Below are 23,358 nucleotides of genomic sequence, written 5' to 3'. Positions count from 1 at the left end.
CTCTTCTCTCTCTCTCTCTCTCTCTCTGAAATTTAGGCTTGTAGGCTTGCAATCTAACCTCGGAAACTTTGGAATTATTAACCTAATTGGTTTTGAAAATGACTAGTGCAATGTCCAGTGCCATGTAGTTGAAACTTGAAAGTGTGACATAATTTTTAACAGTTGAAATATCCAAGTGTGTTTCAGGGAATGGTAATAAATTGGATATACTATAAAACATGTTAATATGGATATTTTATGCTCATGTGGCGCAATCGCAAAAGTCACTCCATAAAATCCGATTTCCCATTGGATGTAGACCTGTCCAGTGTAGTCTTTCCTCTCCTCCCATGAGATTGGCTGATTTCCCGCTAAATCCAATAAAACCATCTGATTCATCGAGCTTGCAAGCTCTGAAATTAAATCAAGACTTCACAAATAAATATCTCACACACGTAGAAACTCAGAAAATATAATCTCTGAAATTAAAGATTGCAATCTTGAACTTCCAGGCTTTGGGACTCCGCCGTCGTGGCCTCCACGACCACTCACATCTCCAGCCGACGGAGGCAAGCACCCACCATGAGCGCAGGTGAGAACCCCGGCCACCACAGTCTCAGCCTCCCTCTTCTCCCATACTACTTTTTTGGTGCGCGGTTCCCACGCCGCTCAGCCAATGGTGACGCCGGTCAGGGAGCAAACGGGAGCGGCGCCTAGATGGTTAACAGGATCGACGGCGGCAGCGTTGGTCAGTGGGGACAAACGAGCGCCGCCAGTCGATTTGTGGCAGAGACACCAGAGAAAGACTGGAGCGACCGAGGGAGACAGTTATTTTTTTATTTAGAATCGCCGAGCGCGACAGCCGTGTGGGCTTGGCTGGGAGCTAACGTGTCACAACTCTAACACCGCCGTCTTCCGTAGCTAGGTTCCTCTTGCCGATGCCCAACACAAAAAAAATTATGCCCTAAGGAGGGAGAAGAGTAAAAGCGCCGCCGTCGTCGAATCACACGGATTTAAGGTTTCACTCAAGCTGGAAAGGTGTTGGGCGACCAGCATGATTTTTCAGTTTCTAAGGCCTATGCATTATACTCCACAAAAAAAGTCTTATGCATTACATATGGCTGAGAGGGCAGCTATACATGCCCTTCGGTGGCTCTAGAGAACAAGTTGCTGGCACAAGCACAAGGTCTTGTTTTGGTAGCTAATTCATAACCGTCTGAATACTAGACTATACTTGTGTATTGTGCGTCCTCGAGGTCCTGGAAACTAGGGATCATATATTCTTCAAGTGCTAGTTTGCTCAAGCTTGTTGGCAGTAGGTTTGTCCAAACTGGGCTGCGCAGGATTCCACCCTTCAGGAAGAAATTTCAGGGCCCTCATGAAAGGTTCCTTTCATTTTCATTCTCATCACTTGAGCAATCAGGTAACCAGGAATGATTTTAACTTCAATGGGATGCAACGTAATTTACACTCCTTTGCTAAGAAATTGCCCATAGAATATGAAGGTTTACAATTGTTTAGGAGATTGGGTGCAGAAGTACAGACAGAGCCTCCCTTCTTATTAGTTTTGTTGTTGCTCTATTTTTCTTCCAGTTTTTCCTTTTATTTTTCTCTCTATCATGCATACTTCATACTGAGAAAATACTAAATGTACATAGCAGGAAGATATTTCTACTATTCGAGTAAAACTAAATTTTGATGTGGTTAGCTGATCTGATAAGCCTATTCTGGACGGTTTAGACAGTTTTCAGTGTGCAACCTATCCGGACAGTAGTGCTAAACTGAACAAGAAAGTTAACACCTCAAACACTCTCCCGTTCTCTATTCAGTTACACCTAAACATGCTCGTCTTGTTCTCTAGAAACCCCTATCTAGTTAATTGCTAGAACTTTATAACATAAAATAGTCAGCCAAAGTTTCAAGTTATAGAGATATTTAATGGTATTAGGGCCAAACAAACAAACAATAATAACATTAAGTGAGACAAATTAACGTTACGATTAATTCTGTATTTTTGGTTTGCTTAGCTTTGTGGTGGTATTTACTATAATAAAAGAATTAACAGAACATAACAAAACTGAATGAACACATTTTTTGACACAATATTATTTTACAATAGTACTAAATATGTATTGTAATCATGAATATTGGAATTATGTTTCTTTAGAAAGAATTATATGTTAGAATATGCATGTTAATCACCACGTAATTGTTAATTCTATCCGTTGAGTATCATGAGATATTATGTTGGATATTTTATCAACTAATAAAAACGATTGACAACATATATTTAGAGTAAGATAATTTTTGGGAAGTAAAATTGTTTATTATAAATTTGTGAGAACAATTTGCGACTGAAATAATGCAGTCCCTTAGAGATACCACATATATAGTGTAGCTTATGTATAGAGAGATACATGACCATGAGGCATTATGTGATTGGTAAAAACAATGCCTCACCTCATAAGATTTGGTGCAAGCCAAGTGTTACGGGCCTCGATCTAGGGTTTGGGACTAGAGAGGAGGAGGAGTAGGGTGAGAGGAAAGGCGATCGGGCAGAGGAGGACCAAGAGCAGGTTCGTTTCTTTTTCTAGTTCGGTTACAATAATTTTCGATGCCTCGCTTCTTGGCTCACCTACTCCCTATAACCTTTGGCACATATGCCACACACACCACGCATATGAGGACGCCGAAGGGCCCACTGGCGAGCTCCTTAATTCACTAGCAAGTACTAGTGATACATGTCGCCTTGGCCCGTCGTGACTGCCTCGTTACTGGCCAGTGGGGTCGCAATGTTAGTCGTGACATTCTCCCCCTATTGAGTGTCGCCTTGTCCCCAAGGCGGTGATCACTGAAAGTGTTGCCATAGATGTTCTGGGTCTTCCCACATTGAAAGCATGGCTGGTAGGTCGTTCGACTTGACACAGAGACGTTTCTTCGGCATGCCCCCGACGTTCCAAAATTGTCTTGGAGTCATGTTGTGCCTGCAAAATAGCATTGTCAGGAGGTAACTTGTCACTCACCGGAACCCCAACGGCTTCCGCTTTCTTCAGTTGGGACACGTGGACCAAGTCATGAATCTTGCTTGATGGTGGGAGTTGTAGCTTATATGCAACCGCACCGACCCTAACCAGGACTCTGTAGGGCCCAAAATACCAGAAGCGAGCTTCTGATGCGGTCGTTGAGCCACTGAGGATTGGATGAAGGGTTGCAGTTTCAGTAATACTGCGCCCCACCTGAAACTCCTTGTACGTCCGCTTTTTTGTAAGCTTGAGCTTTCATCATGTCCTGCTCCCGTTTCGGTTGTTGTTGTTGTTGTTGTTGTTGCAGGTGTTGCATCATGATCTCCCATTCCTGTAACCATGCTGCCAGGTCCGGAACGTAGCACACATCCACCTGTGCAACGCCAAACTCTCTAGCGAGATGCCCGTAGACGACCTCGAATGGTGTCCGGCCTAGCACCGAGTGAAATGAAGTGTTATACCAATACTTTGCTAATGCAACCCACTTGGACAAATTACTAGGACAAGAGTGCATGACACATTGGAGATAGCCTTCCAGACATTGGTTGACCCTTTCGGTCTATCCATCCGTCTGGGGGTGGTACGAGGAGTTGAGCATAAGATCAGTTTTGCAGAGGCGGAATAACTCTTGCCAGATATTGCTCGGAAGTTCTTGCAGCCTGAAGATCTCGTGCATGAAGAGCTTGACGATGTGTAGGGAAGTAAACGGGTGGAACAGTGGCACAAAGTGATCATACTTGGAGAATTTGTCCATGATGACTAGAATAGCGTCATGTCCACCCGAACGCGGCAGAGCCTCGATGAATTCCATGGATATTACTGCCCACGATTTCTGTGATATGGGAAGGGCCAGCATGGGAGATTCGTTTTGTTTTTGCTTGTTGACACACCATGCATTCTCAAACCAAGGTCTTGACCTATTTTTTCATCCCTTTCCACGTGAAGAGGCGCTTGACGCGGTTGACGTGTCATGGAAACCGGAGTGACCTCCTGCTGCGCTGGCATGCAATGCCTGAATCAAATGTTGTTCTGTCTCTGCATCCTTTCCAATCCACATGCGCCCATGGAACTTGAGAATCCCATCTTGCAACGAGAACCCTGGGTCACTTTCAGGGTCCAAAGCCAGCTTCATCATGTGCTGAGTAGCAGCTGCATCCCATTGATAGCTTCATTTGACTGCTTTTAGTCAGGTGGGCTTGCAAACAGAGATTGCCGCAACTTCTGCTTCATGTACGGGTGCGTGACTAGGGTGAGCGTCTGCCGCTCTGTTTGTGAGCCCTACTTTATATTGGATAACAAACTGCAGCCCAACGATCTTGGTGAATGCCCGTTGCTGGACCGGCGTGTTGAGCCGTTGATCTGTCAGATTGAGTAAGCTTTTTGATCCATTCGAACAACAAAATTTGCATGCTGAAGATACGGCCGCCAATGATCAAAAGCCTGGAGAAGGGCCAAAATTCCTTTTCATAAGCCGATAGCCCAAGGTTGCGGGATGCCAATGCTTTGCTCAAGTAGGCCACTAGGTGGTTGTTCTGCATGAGGACCGCCCCAATACCAGTGGCACTCGCATCAGTTTCCACTATGAGTTGCTGTTGAAAGTTGGGTAGCGCCAGAACCATAGCGGTGATCGGCTTGAGGGTAGTGTCGGCTTCTTCTGTCATTGGAGTCCATACAAACATTGTGTTTTTTCGAAGCAAATTGGTGAGAGGTTTACTGATGACCCCAAGGAAACGAACGAACATCCTGTAATACCCGTTAAGGCCCAAGAATCCCCTGAGTTCCCTAGCACTGGTTGGAACTGGCCACTGCTGCACCGCTCGGACCTTAGTGTCGTCCGTAGCCACCCCCTGCCCACTAATAATGTGCCCCAGGTAACTCATATTTTGCTGCGCAAAGGTGCATTTGGACATTTTTGCCTTGAGCCCATGCATGCTAGTGTAAGAGTCCCAGGACTTGCCGCAACAGCTGTTGGTGAGCATCCAGCTTCTCCGTGTGAACGAGGATGTCGTCCATGAAGACGAGCACTCCTTTGTGAAGCACCGGGAAGAGTACGATGTGCATCAAGCCTTGGAATTGGGCTGGGGCATAGGCGAGTCCATATGGCATCACACGAAACTGATAGTGGCCCAAATGAGTTTTAAACGCTGTTTTAACTCATCCTCGGGTCGCAGTCTGATCTGGTGGTAACCTGCACAGAGATCCAATTTGGAGAACCATTTGACCCAGCAATCTCATCCAACAACTCGTCGATGATCGGCATTGGGAAAGTGGTTTTGAGAGTGATTGCGTTCAAATGCCGGAAGTCCACACAAAACCACCACGTCTCATTTTTTCTTTTGACAAGTAGCACCGGCAAGGAAAAAGCACCGTTGCTTGGAACAATCAACCCAAGACGAAGCATCTCTCTCACTTGTTCTTCAATTTCATCTTTTCGCTTCGGCGTGTATCAATACAGACGCATATTGATTGGATTTGCGCCTGCAATCAGGGGAATAGCATGGTCCCACTCCTTGTGTTCAGTTAGAGTGGTCGGCTCGGCAAACACTGCATGGAAGTCGTCGAGGATGTGCTAAATCACTGGAGGCATGGGTTCGCCCCCATTTATTTCTCTACTTTTTTCCCACTCATTTCGCTTGCAACGTCGCCACTCGCATAGCCTCAGCACGCCCAGGAGAAACTCTGCCAACTAACTGGATGGATGGTGGTGAGCTTCTTTAGGTAGTGATTAGGTCATCATTTATTACTTCCAGAGAAACAGGAACCGTCCAAGATGGAAGTACCAATCAATTTGCAGAGCAGTTTGCCACCACACCAAAAGAGAAAGCCAGCAGCAGTTGGCTCCTATTTCTCCTTTACTTTTATGAGCGAAAAAAAACAACTTCACTGGATGCTGGAAACATAATCTGATGCAAAGCGGGTGAAGACAACGGAACCTTCATATAATGTAACGAACCCAAGCCCCGCTAGTTCCCCATGGAATGAGTCTTGCATCACTTTCTCTCACAATTTGATCTTTGGCCAAGCCACCATGTCCACAATTGTTCATAGACAACCCATTAATAGCACCAGAAAAAGAGAGCAACATAACAGACAACCGCAAAATAACAGTTACAACTGTATGATCATTTATAGTGCTCATCAGATAAATAAACATAGCAGGGAATGACCATTCTTGTCCCCTAACCGGGGCGGTAGCCACTCAACATATGAGTACACCAACAGTATGAGCCTGTTCTTGCCTTTTGCCAGTCACATTAATTCAGACGTGCCTCTATGATGTATGAGAGAGAAAACTGTATATGATGACGCAATGCCTCAAGATCCAAAGCAGCAGGCCTTATAGCTTCATATATATGGAAGTGCTCATTTATGGTACACGAGATAAACAAACAGAGCAGCGAATGAGCAACTAGAAAGACCTTGCAGAGCACATGCCCTGCAGACCTGAAGCAGCAGACCAAGAGAAGTTTCATCATGCAAGAAGAATGGACATGGCACACAAGAGATAACGGTTGTAGTCACGACATCGCGTACAATCCAAGAGCACGACATACTCTAGCAGAGCGCAGCAGAACGGGGACGACAATAACAAGATCCAAATTACACACTACCTTTAGCAGAGCCATGTGTATATGTCCAGATATTTACCTACCCCCGCGTTGCCAACCCTAGGCGACACGGGGAGCGATCGCGCTGCCGGCCCTAGGACGCCTCCCCTCGCCTCCTCCGTCCAGCCGCCGCCTGAGGCCTCACCGGCGCAGCCTGGCCTATGATGGCGGCGGCGGGACCTTATCCCTCGCACGGTGGTGGCAATTTTTCCGGGCGGCGGCGGCGCATTGTTCGGCGGACATCCGGCGGCAAGGATCGGCGGGGTCCCTACGATATGCGTGACGGCGTCGTCAGCGGAGGTGCAACCTCCCCACGGCGGAGTCACCCCTGTGGCGGCGGCCGAGATCGCCGATCTGGTCTTGCCCAGATGGGCTTGGGCGGCTCGGCAGTTCCAGTGTGCATCTACAGGCGAGCGTGGTGGGCCTGATGGCGCCGGCTGTAGGCACCATGGTGGTGTCATGGCCGGTCAGGAGGCGGCGGCCTTGATCCCTTCGTCCAGTGCCCGGTAGAGACGGCGACAGTCCGTGCACGAGATGCTGGAGGGAGGATTTTCGAGTAGATCTGGGTGAAAACCTGCTTTCGGCTAGCTGCCAAGACCGATGGTGGCGACGTTGTCTGCGTCGTTCCCTTCTTGAAGTCATCGCTGTGGAGAAGTTCAAGGCCACTCTATGCTACCTCTGAGGAAAATACTAGATCAGTAGATCAGATGACGGCGGTGCTATGGTGTCGTATCCCTCTTGGGGCGTCATTCGTGGAGGTGTACACGGACCGAGGGACCAGTGGAAGGCTTTTTTGGTGGAGCGGTGCTTCAGCTTACACATTGCTGGCGGCGGATCTCGGCGGCATGGCGCCGTGGAGAATCGACGTCCGATGCGCGGAGCTGGCATTGTATGGCGTCGACGGCAGCTAGACCAGGCAAGGTTGATGCAACAGTACAACACTGAAGATGGATTGGTGAAATGTGGCTGCGGCGGCCTCATACCCGGTAGGTGTCCTGGTTGAGAAGTGCGTCGGAATACTGGGTGCCCCATTCCCGGCAGGCGTCCTGGTTGGGACCTCAGGTCTTAGATGGTTGGTTTGGCTGCGAAGTCTATTTGGTATTAGACCAGACTATCAACATCCCTTCATCAACTGGATAGGAGTAGCGACAGATGTTGCCTAGACGGTGGCTTTAGTCTTACTGTTGTATGACTTTGTACAGTCTTGTATTATTTATTTATAAAGTGGCCGCATGCATCGTCCAGATGCAGAGGCCGGGGGTCCTCCTCTTTTTCTAAAAAAATCAAGTAGCATGCAGTTAGGGGGCACATGAAGAAGATCAAAATTCCAACCATGCAAAAGAGTATGACCCGGCGCCGATGCTGCGCAGTCTGGTTAGAACCTATATATGGGCATGAAGGGACTTGCAAGGATGGGGGATCTCCGCATAGCATGCTATTGCCAGGGAGCAACAATACAGTAGCATTGTGAAAGATCCCTGCATTTGGCACAGGACCAGATAGGTTGTTGAAAGAGAGGTTCAGATACGTTAGGAGCTCAAAACTCTGGAAGAACTCAGGTATGGGTCCTACTAATTTACTGTTGGAAATATCCAACTTTTCGAGGCCTCTCAAGGAACAAAAACCTTTTGGTACTTAGCCGCGTAAAATATTTTCTTGAAAATATAGAAAATTTAGTTGTACGCAACTGCCGAGAGTGTCTGGGATTTCACCAGAGAGCTTTTTCACTGATAGGTCGATTGCGCTAAGGCTGTTCAACTTTCCTATCTGTGTTCGAATGGAGCCACTTAGAGCATTGTTGGAGAGGTTGAGAAGTACAGTATGAGAGGGAATCATGAGTATCTCCTGTGGGACATCTCCCCTCAAGGAGTTAGCGAAAAGATCCAGAGATATAAGTTTTGAGAGATTACCAAGGTTTGCTGAAATGCTGCCATCTAGAAAGTTATTAGACAGAGAGAGGCTGCTCAATTGTGTGATATTGCCTAATGATTATGGAATCTGCCCATAGAATCTATTATTGGATAGGTCGAGAAACTAGAGGCTAGAAATCTGGCCAATATCCAGAGGCAATGTGCCTGTGAAAAGTCTATATATGGGCATTACCATTACGGTCCAAGCTGTACACACACTGATCACTTTGACAAGCTTCCGGTGTCGAATCTTCCTTAGGGCCTCACACTCTCTCAAGAAGCTTCTATTTGCTCCTTGTTTTCCAAGATTGAGAACCTTGATTGCTACAGTACATAAACTCTCATTGAGATTTAGAGTTCCAATGTACAGATTGCCGAAACTTCCAGAACCAAACAAACTTGTCGGTGAGAATGACTTGTGCTGCATCTATCTCAGCATAGGATATCCTCTCATGCATCTCTTGGTGAAATCCGACTCCTTGATCAAGATCATTGTTCGGTTTGATTCTTGTCTTCATTAAGTAGCATCCAGTTAGAGAGCACATGAAGAAGATCAAAGTTCCAACCATGCAAAAGAGTATGAGCCAACGCCGATGCTGCGCAGCCTTGGTAGAACCTATATATGGGCAAGAAGGGAGTTGCAAGGATGGGGGACCTCCGCATAGCATGCTATTGCCTGGGAGCAAAAAAATAGTAGCATTGCGAAAGATCCCTGCATTTGGCACCGGACCAGATAGGTTGTTGAAAGAGAGGTTTAGATATATTAGGAGCTCAAAACTCTAGAGAAACTCAGGAATGGGTACTGCTAAGTTATTATCAGAAATATCCAATTTTTCGAGGCCTCTCAAGGAAGAAAAACCTTTCGGTACTTGCCCGTGCAAAAGATTTCCTTGAAAATTTAGAAAATTCAGTTGGATGCAACTTCTGAGAGTGTCTGGAATTTCACCTGAGACCTTGTTCATTGATAGGTCGATTGCACTAAGGCTGTTCAACTTTCCTATCTGTGTTTGAATGGCGCCACTTAGAGCATTGTTGGAGAGGTTGAGAAGTACAGTAAGAGAGGGAATCATGAGTATCTCCTGTGGGATTTCCCCCCTCAAGGAGTTAGCAGAAAGATCCAGAGATATATGTTTTGTGAGAGTGCCAAGGCTTGCTGGAATGTTGCCATCTAGAAAGTTATTAGACAGAGAGAGGTTGCTCAATTGTGTGATATTGCCTGAAGATTGTGGAATCTGCCCATAGAATCTATTATGGGATAGGTCGAGATACTGGAGGCTAGGAATCTGGCCAATATCCAGAGGCAAGGTGCCTGTGAAAAGGCTATCTGCAAGGCTGAACCTTGTAAGTTTTTTAAACTTCCCTAACCCTACAGGTATGGACCCAGTTATTTTGTTTCTACCTAGTGAAATCCAGTTGAACTCTGCAGATAGGTTGGCGATAGAAACTGGCATAACACCTTCAAGGTTGTTTTCTTCAAGGTCTAGTACATCCAGGTTGCTACGGTTGGTTAAGGATGCGAGGAAATCCCAATCACTAGGCTTTGTGGTTTGAAGAAAATTGTGTCGTAACAAAAATCCCCGGATATGACCATGGATGCCATGTTGGAAATATGCCCTAGAGGCAATAATAAATAAGTTATTATTATATTTCCTCGTTCATGATAATAGTTTATTATCCATGCTATAATTGTATTGATAGGAAACTCAGATACATGTGTGGATACATAGACAACACCATGTCCCTAGTAAGCCTCTAGTTGACTAGCTCGTTGATCAATAGATGGTTACGGTTTCCTGACCATGGACATTGGATGTCATTGATAACGGGATCACATCATTAGGAGAATGATGTGATGGACAAGACCCAATCCTAAGCCTAGCACAAAGATCGTAGTTCGTATGCTAAAGCTTTTCAAATGTCAAGTATCTTTTCCTTAGACCATGAGATTGTGCAACTCCCGGATACCGTAGGAATGCTTTGGGTGTACCAAACGTCACAACGTAACTGGGTGACTATAAAGGTGCACTACAGGTATCTCCGAAAGTGTCTGTTGGGTTGGCACGAATCGAGACTGGGATTTGTCACTCCGTGTGACGGAGAGGTATCTCTGGGCCCACTCAGTAGGACATCATCATAATGTGCACAATGTGATCAAGGAGTTGATCACGGGATGATGTGTTACGGAACGAGTAAAGAGACTTGCCGGTAACGAGATTTAACAAGGTATCGGTATACCGACGATCGAATCTCGGGCAAGTACAATACCGCTAGACAAAGGGAATTGTATATGGGATCGATTGAGTCCTTGACATCGTGGTTCATCCGACGAGATCATCGTGGAACATGTGGGAGCCAACATGGGTATCCAGATCCCGCTGTTGGTTATTGACCGGAGAACGTCTCGGTCATGTCTGCATGTCTCCCGAACCCGTAGGGTCTACACACTTAAGCTTCGATGACGCTAGGGTTATAAAGGAAGTTTGTATGTGGTTACCGAATGTTGTTCGGAGTCCCGGATGAGATCCCGGACGTAACGAGGAGTTCCGTAATGGTCCGGAGGTAAAGATTTATATATGGGAAGTTCTGTTTTGGTCACCGGAAGAGTTTCGGGGTTTATCGGTAATGTACCGGGACCACCGGGAGGGTCCCGGGGGTCCACCAAGTGGGGCCACCAACCCCAGAGGCATACATGGGCCAAGTATGAGAGGGCACCAGCCCCTAGGTGGGCTAGGGTGCCTCCCACCATGGCCCATGCGCCTAGAAGGGGAGAGGGGGCAAACCCTAAGGGCAGATGGGCCCTAAGGCCCATACTCCCTGCGCCTCCCTCTCCTCCCCCCTTGTGGCCGCCACCCATAGATGGGTTTAGGGCTGCCGCCCCTCTAGGGGTGGGAACCCTAGAGGGGGCGCACCCTCCTCCCCTTCCCCTATATATATGAGGCCTAGGGGCTACCCAAAACACGCGATCTGATCTCTCGTTGGTGCAGCCCTGCATCTCTTCTTCCTCCTCTCCTGTGGTGCTTGGCGAAGCCCTCCAGGATAGCCACGCTCCTCCACCACCACCACGCCATTGTGCTGCTGCTGGATGGAGTCTTCCTCAACCTCTCCCTCTCTCCTTGCTGGATCAAGGCGTGGGAGACGTCACCGGGCTGTACGTGTGTTGAACGCGGAGGTGCCGTCCGTTCGGCACTAGGATCTCCGGTGATTTGGATCACGACGAGTACGACTCCTTCAACCCCGTTCTCATGAACGCTTCCGCTTAACGATCTACAAGGGTATGTAGATGCACTCTCCTTCCCTCGTTGCTAGTTTCTCCATAGATAGATCTTGGTGACACGTAGGAAAATTTTAAATTTCTGCTACGTTCCCCAACAGTGGCATCATGAGCTAGGTCTATTGCGTAGATTCTTTGCACGAGTAGAACACAAAGTAGTTGTGGGCGTTGATTTTGTTCAATATGCTTACCGTTACTAGTCCAATCTTGTTTCGACGGTATTGTGGGATGAAGCGGCCCGGACCGACCTTACACGTACTCTTACGTGAGACAGGTTCCACCGACTGACATGCACTTGGTGCATAAGGTGGCTAGCGGGTGCCAGTCTCTCCCACTTTAGTCTGAACGGATTCGATGAAAAGGGTCCTTATGAAGGGTAAATAGCAATTGGCATATCACGTTGTGGTTTTGCGTAGGTAAGAAACGTTCTTGCTAGAAACCCATAGCAGCCACGTAAAACATGCAAACAACAATTAGAGGACGTCTAACTTGTCTTTGCAGGGTATGCTATGTGATGTGATATGGCCAAGAAGAATGTGATGAATGATATGTGATGTATGAGATTGATCATGTTCTTGTAATAGGAATCACGACTTGCATGTCAATGAGTATGACAACCGGCAGGAGCCATAGGAGTTGTCTTTATTTATTGTATGACCTGCGTGTCATTGAACAACGCCATGTAATTACTTTACTTTATTGCTAACCGGTAGCCATAGTAGTAGAAGTAATAGTTGGCGAGACAACTTCATGAAGACACGATGATGGAGATCATGGTTTCATGCCGGTGACGATGATGATCATGGAGCCCCGAAGATGGAGATCAATGGAGCTATATGATATTGGCCATATCATGTCACTACTATATAATTGCATGTGATGTTTATTATGTTTATGCATCTTGTTTACTTAGAACGACGGTAGTAAATAAGATGATCCCTTACAACAATTTCAAGAAGTGTTCTCCCCTAACTGTGCACCGTTGCTAAAGTTCGTCGCTTTTAAGCACCACGTGATGATCGGGTGTGATGGATTCTTACGTTCACATACAACGGGTGTAAGACAGATTTACACACGCGAAACACTTAGGGTTAACTTGACGAGCCTAGCATGTACAGACATGGCCTCGGAACACAGAGACCGAAAGGTCGAGCATGAGTCGTATAGTAGATACGATCAACATGAAGATGTTCACCGATGATGACTAGTCCGTCTCACGTGATGATCGGACACGGCCTAGTTGACTCGGATCATGTAATCACTTAGATGACCAGAGGGATGTCTATCTGAGTGGGAGTTCATAAGATGAACTTAATTATCCTGAACATAGTCAAAAGACCTTTTGCAAATTATGTCGTAAGCTCGCGCTTTAGTTCCACTGTTTAGATATGTTCCTAGAGAAAATATAGTTGAAAGTTGATAGTAGCGATTATGCGGACAGAAGAAAGCTTATGTCCTTAATGCACCGCTCAGTGTGCTGAACCCCAAACGTTGTTTGTAGATGTTGCGAACATCGGACATACACATTTTGATAACTACGTGATAGTTCAGTTAAATGGTTTAGAGTAGAGGCACCAAAGACGTTTTCGAAACGTCGCGGAACATATGAGATGTTTCGAGGGCTGAAATTGGGATTTCAGGCTCGTGCCCACGTCAAGAGGTATGAGACCTCCGACGATTTTCTTAGCCAGCAAACTAAGGGAGAAAAGCTCAATCGTTGAGCTTGTGATCCGATTGTGTGAGTGCAACAATCACTTGAATCGAGTGGGAGTTGATCTTCCAGATGAGATGGTGATGTTTCTCCAAAGTCATTGCCACCAAGCTACTAGAGCTTCATGATGAACTATAACATATCATGGATAGATATGATGATCCTTGAGGTATTCACGATGTTTGACACCGCGAAAGTAGAAATCAAGAAGGAGCATCAATTGTTGATGGTTGGTGAAACCACTAGTTTCAAGAAGGGCAAGGGCAAGAAGGGATACTTCATGAAACGGCAAATCAGCTGCTGCTCCAGTGAAGAAACCCAAGGTTGAACCCAAACCCGAGACTAAGTGCTTCTGTGATAAGGGGAATAGTCACTAGAGCGGAATTACCCTAGATACTTGGTAGATGAGAAGGCTGGCAAGGTCGATAGAAGTATATTGGATATACATTATGTTAATGTGTACTTTACTAGTACTCCTAGTAGCACCAGGGTATTAGATACCGGCTCGGTTGCTAAGTGTTAGTAACTCGAAATAAAAGAGCTACGGAGACTAGCTAAAGGTGAGCTGACGATATGTGTTGGAAGTGTTTCCAAGTTTGATGTGATCAAACATCGCACGCTCCCTCTACCATCAAGATTAGTATTAAACCAGAATGATTATCATTTGGTGTTTGCGTTGAGCATAGACATGATTGGATTATGTCTATCGCAATACGGTTATTCATTTGAGGAGAATAATGGTTACTCTATTTATTTGAATAATACCTTCGATGGTCTTGCACCTAAAAGAATGGTTTATTGAATCTCGATCGTAGTGATACACATTTTCATGCCAAAAGATATAAGATAGTAATGATAGTACCACGTACTTGTGGCACTGCCATGTAAGTCATATTGGTGTAAAATGCATGAAGAAGCTCCATGTTGATGGATCTTTGGACTCACTCGTTTTTGAAAAGTTTGAGACATGCGAACCATGTCTATTGGTGTAGACGCATGATGAAACTCCATGCAGATGGATCGTTTGGACTCACTTGATTTTGAATCACTTGAGATATGCAAATCATACCACATGGGCAAGATGACTGAAAAGCCTCGTTTCAGTAAGATGGAACAAGATAGCAACTTGTTGGAAGTAACAAATTTTTATGTGTGCAGCCCAATGAGTGCTGAGGCATGCAGTGAATATCGTTATGTTCTTACTTCACAGATGATTTAAGTAGATACTGAGAATATTTACTTGATGAAACACAATTCTGAATTATTGAATGGTTCAAGTAATTTCAGAGTGAAGTTGAAGATCATTGTGACAAGAGGATAAAATGTCTATGATATGATCATAGAGATGAGTATCTGAGTTACGAGCCTTGGCACGCAATTAAGACATTGTGGAAATGTTTCACAATTAATACTGCCTGAAACACCATAGTGTGATGGTGTATCCGAACATCATAGTTGCACCCTATTGGATATGGTGCGTACCATGATATCTCTTATCGAATTACCACTATCGTTCAAGGGTTAGGCATTAGAGACAACCGCATTCACTTTAAATAGGGCACCACGTAATTCCGTTGAGATGACACATTATGAACTATGGTTTAGAGAAACCTAAGCTGTCATTTCTTAAAAGTTTGGGGATGCGACGCTTATGTGAAAAAGGTTTCAGGTTGATAAGCTCAAACCCAAAGCGGATAAATACATATTCATAGTACACCCAAAAACAGCTGGGTATACCTCCTATTTCAGATCCGGAAGCAAAAGTAATTGTTTCTAGAAACGGGTCCTTTCTCGAGGAAAAGTTTCTCTCGAAAGAATTGAGTGGGAGGATGGTGGAGACTTGATGAGGTTATTGAACCATCACTTCGACTAGTGTGTAGCAGGGCACAGGAAGTTGTTCCTGTGGCACCTACACCAATTGAAGTGGAAGCTGATGATAGTGATCATGAGGTTTCGGATCAAGTCACTATCGTGCCTCGTAGGGTGACAAGGATGCATACTACTTCAGAGTGGTACATTAATCATGTCTTGAAGGTCATGTTGCTAGACAGCAATGAACCTACGAGCTATGGAGAAGCGATGGTGGGCCCAAATTCCGACAAATGGTTAGAAGCCATGAAATCTGAGATAGTATCCATATATCAGAACAAAGCATGGACTTTGATGGAGTTGCCCGATGATCGGAAAGCCATTAAGATAAATGGATCTTTAAGAAGAAGACGGACGTGGACGGTAATATCACCGTCTATGAAGCTCGACTTGTGGCAAAGAGTTTTTCACAAGTTCAAGGAGTTGACTACGATGAGATTCTCTCATTCATAGCGATGCTTAAGTCCGTCGGAATCATGTTAGCATTAGCTACATTTATGAAATCTGGCAGATGGATGTCAAAACGAGTTTCCTTACCAGTCTTCGTAAGGAAAGGTTGTATATGATACAATCAGAAAGTTTTTGTCAATCCTAAGGATGCTAAAAGGTATGCTGGCTCCAGCGATCCTTCTAAGGACTGGAGTAAGCATCTCGGAGTTGGAATGTGCGCTTTGATGAGATGATCAAAGATTTTGGGTTTATACAAAGTTTATGAGAAACTTGTATTTCCAAAGAAGTGAGTGGGGGCACTATAGAATTTCTGATGAGTATATGTTGTTGACATATTGTTGATCAGAAATGATGTAGAATCTCTGGAAAGCATATAGGGTTGTTTGAAAAGTGTTTTTCAATGGAAAACCTGGATTAGGCTACTTGAACAATAAGCATCAAGATCTATAAGATAGATCAAAATGTTTAATAATACTTTCAAATGAGCAAATACCTTGACATAATCTTGAAGGTGTTCAAGATGGATCAGTCAAAGAAGGAGTTCTTGACTGAGTTGTAAGGTATGAAGTTAAGAGTTAAAGCTCGACCATGGCAGAAAAGAGAGAAAGGACGAAGGTCGTCCCCTATGCTATAGACGTAGGCTCTACAGTATGCTATGCTGTGTACCGCACCTGATGTGTGCCTTGCTACATATCTGGCAAGAGAGTACAAAGGTGATCAAGGAGTGGATCACCAGATAGCGGTCAAAATTATCCTTAGAGGAATAAGGACATGTTTCTCGATTATGGAGGTGATAAAGAGTTTGATGTAAAGGGTTACCTCGATGCAAGCTTTAACACCTATCCGAATGACTCTGAGTAGCAAAACGGATACGTATAGTGGAGCAACCATTTGGAATAGCTCCAAGTGGAGCGTGGAAGCAGCATTTACAATATGACATAGAGAATTCCGAGGTACACACGGATCTGAAAGGTTCAGACCCGTTGACTAAAACCTCTCTCACAAGCAAAACATGATCAAACCTCAGAACTCATTGAGTCTTAATCACATGATGATGTGAACTAGTTTAGTGTGACTAGTAAACTCTTGGGTGTTGGTCACATGGCGATGTGACCTGTGAGTGTTAATCACATGACGATGTGAACTAGATTATTGACTCTAGTGCAAGTGGGAGACTGTTGGAAATATGCCCTAGAGGCAATAATAAATAAGTTATTATTATATTTCCTCGTTCATGATAATAGTTTATTATCCATGCTATAATTGTATTGATAGGAAACTCAGATACATGTGTGGATACATAGACAACACCATGTCCCTAGTAAGCCTCTAGTTGACTAGCTCGTTGATCAATAGATGGTTACGGTTTCCTGACCATGGACATTGGATGTCATTGATAACGGGATCACATCATTAGGAGAATGATGTGATGGACAAGACCCAATCCTAAGCCTAGCACAAAGATCGTAGTTCGTATGCTAAAACTTTTCAAATGTCAAGTATCTTTTCCTTAGACCATGAGATTGTGCAACTCCCGAATACCGTAGGAATGCTTTGGGTGTACCAAACGTCACAACGTAACTGGGTGACTATAAAGGTGCACTACAGGTATCTCCGAAAGTGTCTGTTGGGTTGGCACGAATCGAGACTGGGATTTGTCACTCCATGTGATGGAGAGGTATCTCTGGGCCCACTCGGTAGGACATCATCATAATGTGCACAATGTGATCAAGGAGTTGATCACGGGATGATGTGTTACGGAACAAGTAAAGAGACTTGCCGGTAACGAGATTGAACAAGGTATCGGTATACCGACGATCGAATCTCGGGCAAGTACAATACCGCTAGACAAAGGGAATTGTATACGGGATCGATTGAGTCCTTGACATCGTGGTTCATCCGATGAGATCATCGTGGAACATGTGGGAGCCAACATGGGTATCCAGATCCCGCTGTTGGTTATTGACCGGAGAACGTCTCGGTCATGTCTGCATGTCTCCCGAACCCGTAGGGTCTACACACTTAAGGTTCGATGACGCTAGGGTTATAAAGGAAGTTTGTATGTGGTTACCGAATGTTGTTCGGAGTCTCGGATGAGATCCCGGACGTCACGAGGAGTTCCGAAATGGTCCGGAGGTAAAGATTTATATATGGGAAGTTCTGTTTTGGTCACCGGAAGAGTTTCGGGGTTTATCGGTAAGGTACCGGGACCACCGGGAGGGTCCCGGGGGTCCACCAAGTGGGGCCACCAACCCCAGAGGCATACATGGGCCAAGTATGAGAGGGCACCAGCCCCTAGGTGGGCTAGGGCGCCTCCCACCATGGCCCATGCACCTAGAAGGGGAGAGGGGGCAAACCCTAAGGGCAGATGGGCCCTAAGGCCCATACTCCCTGCGCCTCCCTCTCCTCCCCCCTTGTGGCCGCCACCCATAGATGGGTTTAGGGCTGCCGCCCCTCTAGGGGTGGGAACCCTAGAGGGGGCGCACCCTCCTCCCCTTCCCCTATATATATGAGGCCTAGGGGCTGCCCAAAACACGCGATCTGATCTCTCGTTGGTGCAGCCCTGCATCTCTTCTTCCTCCTCTCCTGTGGTGCTTGGCGAAGCCCTGCAGGATAGCCACGCTCCTCCACCACCACCACGCCGTTGTGCTGCTGCTGGATGGAGTCTTCCTCAACCTCTCCCTCTCTCCTTGCTGGATCAAGGCGTGGGAGACGTCACCGGGCTGTACGTGTGTTGAACGCGGAGGTGCCGTCCGTTCGGCACTAGGATCTCCGGTGATTTGGATCACGACGAGTAGGACTCCTTCAACCCCGTTCTCATGAACGCTTCCGCTTAACGATCTACAAGGGTATGTAGATGCACTCTCCTTCCCTCGTTGCTAGTTTCTCCATAGATAGATCTTGGTGACACGTAGGAAAATTTTGAATTTTTGCTACGTTCCCCAACATGCCAATGTCCTGTGGAATCAGACCATTATGCTGATTTTTGTGAAGAACCAAAAATTCCAGTAAGGTTGCATTTGACAAGGAGCCTGATATTGGTCCTATAAATTTGTTCTCAATTGTGATAAAAAAAACATTAGCTTGGGAAGCTTAAGGCCAATATCAAGCGGCAAAGATCCTGAAAATTGGTTGAACCCGATGTTGAAGTATAATATGGAGGAAATATTGAACATGGATGGAGGAAAAGGGCCTTCCAGTTTGTTATCCATGATATCAAACGTAAAAAGATTTGCCATCTTACCTAGAGCTGGAGAGATATGGCCACTGAAACCGTTCTGGGCTAATCCTACGCGTGTCAGTGATGTGAAGTTACCGAGCCAACTCGGGATATGGCCATGGAATTGGTTTTTGCGCATACTAAGTCGCGTGAGGGTTGTGAGGTTGGAGAATGACATGGGAATATCACCAATCAGATTATTATCAGAAACATTGAGAAATTTGAGTTTTGATAGGAGACCCAGAGAAGCAGGCATGGAACCAGAGAGGTTGTTCCCTCCAAGGTATGAAGTGTTGTACAACCACTGAGGCTGCCTGGGATCTCACCTTTCAATTTGTTGTCTGAAAGACTGAGGATGCGAAGGTGGGTCAGGTTACCGAGCTGCGGGGAGATTCTGCCGACAAGGCCCAAGGCAAGCAGACGTATGGTAGTGACATGGCCTGGGTGCCAGCGGTTGCTGCAGGACACGCCCATCCACTCACAGTAATTAGGCAATGGCGCCGTGCTCGTCCCGTTGATGACAGGGTCCCAAGACCAAGAGGACAGTGCCCCTGTAGGGTCACTGGTTATGAGGGATTTGAATGATAGGAGCACCGGAAGATCGACACCATAATTGCTACTTTGGTTGTTGGTGGGTTGAGAGCAGCTGGATGTGAGAAAAAAGGAGGGTATGAGTGAGATGATGGACCATGAAAAGCTGTCATGTCTTCATGGTTGAGAAAGGAGGTGGAGATGGGGTTGGAATGGTAGGTCCTTAATTATTGTATTCTGCACTTCTCTCCTTGTGTGCGGGTTGTTAAATAGACAATAATGCTCACTCTCTGTGGTCGGCCAATTAAATTGTTTTTGACAAAATGCAGCAGCGCTGCTTTCATTCATTAAGACGAGGAAAATATTGGACGCCGGCAACCACTCTTTTATGAGCCGTACGTGTCTTCTTTCTGCGGAACCACTTATTGTTTACCTACAGGTACCATTTCTTGGGCAGATTGTTGCAGTTTGTGTTCATGTCTTTGACTGGGAGTCTATGTAAATACAAGCAATTCACGCGGATCTTACACACATCTCCGTAGATGCATTGTCTATCACATAAAGGTTTAAACTCGAAGATCTCCTAACTCGTGGTTGAGCGAGGTGGAGGTGATTATCATATTCTTGCCCTTCCGTATTGAGTATGCTAAATGAAATATTACTTTCAGAAATTACAAATATCTCTATCATGAGTAAAGAAAAAGAGTGTAAAAATGACCAGTGCAATGTCCTGTGCCATGTAGTTGAAGGTGTGACATAATTTCAAACGTTGAACTATTCCAATGATGTTACAAGAAACGGCAATATATTGGATGTACACAAAAAACAGGTTAAGTTGGAATTTTATGTTCATGTGGCACAATCACAAAAGTCACCTATAAGATTCCTGTAAACCAAACCATAATGGTGGAGGAAACTTGATGGTTACCGAAGGACCGAGATCAGAATTGGATGCCGACTTGTCCAGTGTAAACTTTCCTCTCCTTCCATGAGATTGGCTGATTTCCCATTAAGGCCAATAAGGCCATATGATTCATCAAGCCTGCAAACTCTGAAATTAAAACAGGAATTCATAAAGAATTGGCTCTGAAATTAAAGCTTCCAATCTTGAACCTCCGGGCTTCGGGACATCCAATGGTGGCCCGTCGTTGCGGCCTCCACGACCACCCACAGCTCCAGCCGACTAGGGCATCCACCATGAGCGCCGGCGAGGACCGCATATTTGGGAGTTTATGTCATGTGGTGCAATCACAAAAGTCACCTGATACTGAAAACCCGGCCAATTAGAAAAATTCACTCCTATAAATCAAACAAAAAAAAACTGATTTCCCATTGGATGTAGACCTGTCCAAATCCAGTGTAGATTTTCCTCTCCTTCCATGAGATTGGCTGATCTCCCATTGAAGCCAGTAAGATTATCTTATTCATCACTCATCAGGCTTGCAAGCTCTGAAATTAAAGCAGGAATTCGTGAAAATAAAATCTCGAACACACATGTAGGAATTCATAAAAAATTACATATTCAAGAAATGGTGGCGCCGGCGAGACCACCACCGTCGTCGGATGGTGGCGCAGATGAGCGGTGACTAGATGGTAGACGGCGGCTGAGTTGGGCTAGTGGTGCCGTCTGAGGGTCGCACACGGGAAGGGGGAGAGGGGACATCCGCCGGTGCCGATTTGAGGCGGAGACACCGGCGACCAGGTGTATGTGTGACTGTGACCTGGGCTGGGTCGCGTGCGTGCGTGTTGTACTGTGTGTGGAGTGGCCCATATACTTTTCTATTTTTTATTTCTACAGAAAAATTACATATTCATTAATCGGTTAAATAACCACGGAAAACGTGATGAAACAAAAAATATCAATATAACTATGAAATATTGAAAACAATTACAAAAAATATTCTGAAAGAAATTTAACTATGTATTTAAAAACACTATCCAGTGTGTGTTTGTAAAATGCTCATCGTGTGTTTAAAAAAATGTTCATTTGATATTTAAGAAATGTTCACAGTATATCAAATAATATTCAGGGTATATTCAAAAAACGTTCACCATGTTTGAAAAAAAATCATGATAAAAGGATAGATTTATAAATAAAACAATAGAAAAGAAAAGGCAAAAACCCGAATAAGGAAAAGGGGAAAAAAAATCATGAGCTTCTTCTTACAAGGTACAATACTTTTTACTTCCAAAAAGAATCATGAGCCTCGATCAGAAATGGAGATGGTGCCATCAATCAATATGCAGACAGATCAGTTTGCCAGCAAAAGGGACATAAACCCTCGTCAGGTCTTAACGAACTCTGGGACAGTACGTATAAAGCTTGAAAAGAATCCAAAGCTAAACACACATGCTCGTGGTTTCTTTGACAGAGCATTCTCAACACATGACATTCCTCAGGTCTTGGTAATTTAAGATTTGCTGCAGTCGTCCATCACTGTCCCTCACAATTTGCTCCCCCAGCTGCACACCATGTCCAGAATTATTCATAGTCTCATAGCACCAGCAAAAGAGAGCAGCACGGCTTTCATATAGCTCAGTCATGATAATTAAATCAGTGTCTCGCATGGCAACTGCCATATATAAACTGCTGCTCCTATCACATAACAGTAATAAGTAATAACACAGGCCAAACCGTCCTCATATACAGATCAGAGAAGTCATATGTACACAACTGAAGTGCTCCATCATAATACATGAGATAGATAAAGAAACGGTCATTTTCACATACTCCCTCCGTTTCTTTTTAGTCTGCATATAAGGTTTGGTCAAAGTCAAGTTTTGCATAGTTTGACTAACTTCATATTAAAAAATAGCAACATTCACAATATGAAATCTACATTTTCAGATGCACCATGAAATGTATTTTCATATTATATAGTTTAAGTATTGTAGATGTTTATATTTTTTAGTATAAATTTGGTCAAACTTTGTGTAGTTTGACTAGGACCAAAACTTATACGCGGAGTAAAAAGAAACGGAGGGAGTATCCTCTAACCGGCGCGTCGGTATTGAACCGAATGGTGCATCAACGGTTCTTGCCTTCCGCCAATCACAATAATTCATACGTACCTCTGGAAGATAGTTAAATGTGCGAGTGGAAGTGAATCGAAGGACAGAAAGAAAAGACGACAATAGAGATCTAGTGGCGAAGCCACAGTATGAATGGTTGCACACAAAAAAACACATTAGTATGACTTCATATTTAAAGGCAGAACCCCGTTTTCACGAAAAAACACATCACATCTGTGTGGGATATGTATACCGAGGAATGTCTAAATTCGATAACAATTTGGAGTGAAATGCCATTAGTCCGCATGGTTAATTAATTAAATGGTTTCCCGCAAAAATATATACTAAATGGTAAGATAGCAAGATATGAAGGACTATGCGTCAAACTATCCCTCAAGTAATGTATTATTTACATTTCCCTTGCAAAGTAAATATTAAGCACCACAACGTATGCCTTCTATCTGAAATTCTCAGTGCCCTAACTCAAGCCCGGCTTCGGACCTGTATTGTGGGCTAGATTTATTTTTGGATGTCTCCATTGCATACGATTTTGGTAAAACAAGATATAGGTGATACCTTGTAAATTCTTCAAACTTTTGAAAATTTACTGAAAACACAAACATTTTTTCAAATTTGCAAACATTTTTTGTAAACATGAAAATTTTGAATGTTTCTTGAAACGCAAACATTTTTTCAAATTTGCAAATATTTTTTTAAATGCAAATTTTTCCAAATTTTCTAGTATTATTTTTAAGAAAACAACATAAAGAAAAT

At 44.7% G+C, this 23,358-nt stretch overlaps 1 pseudogene; it reads right to left on the bottom strand.

Annotated features, from left to right (window-relative positions):
* Window positions 1-6,901: 6,901 nt before the first annotated feature.
* On the bottom strand, window positions 6,902-19,753 carry LOC119284375 (annotated as a pseudogene).
* Window positions 19,754-23,358: the final 3,605 nt, after the last annotated feature.

The sequence above is a fragment of the Triticum dicoccoides genome, chromosome 4A (genome assembly GCF_002162155.2).
Source record: "Triticum dicoccoides isolate Atlit2015 ecotype Zavitan chromosome 4A, WEW_v2.0, whole genome shotgun sequence".
Taxonomy (NCBI): Eukaryota; Viridiplantae; Streptophyta; class Magnoliopsida; order Poales; family Poaceae; genus Triticum; species Triticum dicoccoides.
This window is presented reverse-complemented; position numbering and strand designations above follow the sequence as displayed.